This window comes from Chinchilla lanigera, unplaced genomic scaffold (genome assembly GCF_000276665.1).
Source record: "Chinchilla lanigera isolate Chin_1 unplaced genomic scaffold, ChiLan1.0 scaffold00028, whole genome shotgun sequence".
Taxonomy (NCBI): Eukaryota; Metazoa; Chordata; class Mammalia; order Rodentia; family Chinchillidae; genus Chinchilla; species Chinchilla lanigera.
This window is the reverse complement of record NW_004955429.1, coordinates 19,287,410-19,288,964: the sequence shown is the minus strand read 5'-3', so window position 1 is coordinate 19,288,964 and position 1,555 is coordinate 19,287,410. Positions and strand designations below refer to the sequence as shown.

The 1,555-nt window shown below is 50.5% G+C and overlaps 1 protein-coding gene across 1 annotated transcript in view; it reads right to left on the bottom strand.

Annotated features, from left to right (window-relative positions):
- The window catches only part of Nmt2 (N-myristoyltransferase 2), a 73,755-nt gene that overhangs the window by 67,358 nt on the left and 4,842 nt on the right, over positions 1 to 1,555 (bottom strand). The gene's annotated exons all lie outside the window — the stretch shown is intronic.

The window sequence follows — 1,555 nt, the reverse complement described above, 5'->3', positions numbered from 1 at the left end:
GTTGCTCCAGTTGCAGGAAAAACTATTCAGAAGTTGCCAGTCGGATGGTCGCAGTGGGTGATCAGGTGGTCTGGGGGAAATGCATTAGGTACTCGAATGCCGAATGTTGAGAGAGCTCTCTGTTAAGCAGGATGGGGCAGGATTGCATTTTAAATTAATTCGTGGCATGCCAGCCTTCACGCTTACTTTTACGTTGCATGTCACATTGATCCTTTATTTTCCTCTTACAAATATCCAACAAGATTCAAGAGGATAACGCTCCAGATAAGTGATGTCGATAGCCACCGAATATTTATTGTGCATTGACTCTGTAGGTGCCGGGAAGAGACAGACGTGTCTGGAATAGACACCCGGAGCAGAACACTAATCTTTACAGCTGTGTGGTCTAGTTATCAGCAGTCTCACTTTCCATTTTAGGAATATGAGCCTCGCAGAGGTTATATAACTCGTCCAAGACAGTGTCTCAGCCGGAGAGCGAGGCGTGCACCGCTGCGTGGCAGCTGACTGCTCGCTGGCAGGAGGAGGGCCGGGCTGTGCACCTCTCTGCCTTGTCTTTAGACCCTGTTTTCCCTGTCGGCATCGCTAACACCTGATGCTGTCCCAGCTGCTCTTGCAGCTGGAGGTGGGGCTGTGAGGGACTCTTTTTGTCATTGAGACAGAAGGACACCTTCTGAGGGTATCAGGAAGCCTTAAGATAGGACGCATTCATTAAGCTGTTGTGACTACTATCCAGAAACCTGGCAGAAAGGTGTGAGGTCTCTGAGGGGTCACAGACCACTGAGCTCTAAGACCAGCACCTGCAGGCTCGCTGTGTGACCACCAAGGGTGGAGTCCCCCCAGGCCACGTTCGGGTACCTGGAGCTGAGGCCTGCCGGGACCCTCTCCTCCAAGGGCCGCTTGCTGGTGCTGCAGGTTGTGGCCTGGAAGGGGCAGGCAGGCTACCTGCAGGACCAGCAAGCGGCCCTTGGAGGAGGCATTCCCCCAGGGAGGGCTTGAGGGGATGGGAGCATGGATGAGAGGCAGGGAGATGGTTATTCATTTAGCAGAGGAAGGAGAGATAGAAACAAAGTCTTAGAAGATGAGTCAGGCAAACAGAGCTGCAGTGAACGTACACCCATAAGCTGGGGTAATTAGAGGTCAGAGGCTGTGGGTAATTCAGATGTCCTTGTTCCTTTCCTGTACCTTGGAAGCCTTTGGTATGAAGGAGGTCTGACGCCTCAGCAACTCCTTTGGCTGAATTCTGCTGTTTAATGATCCTTACTCTCAGTAGTGTGTGTGTGTGTGTGTGTGTGTGTGTGTGTGTTTGGTACTGGGGATTGAACCCATGGCCTTTGCACTGAGCTACATCTCCAACTTTTATTTATTTATTTATTATTTTCATTTTCTTTTCTTTTCTTTTTGTTTTTTTTGAAACAAGGTCCCGCTATGCAGTTCAGGCTGGCCTTGAGCTCACTTTGTAGATCAGGCTGGTCTCGAACTTGCAGGGATCCTCTTGCCTCAGCCTCCTGAGTGCTGGGATTATAGGGGTGCGCCACCATGCCTGGCTATTTTCTTT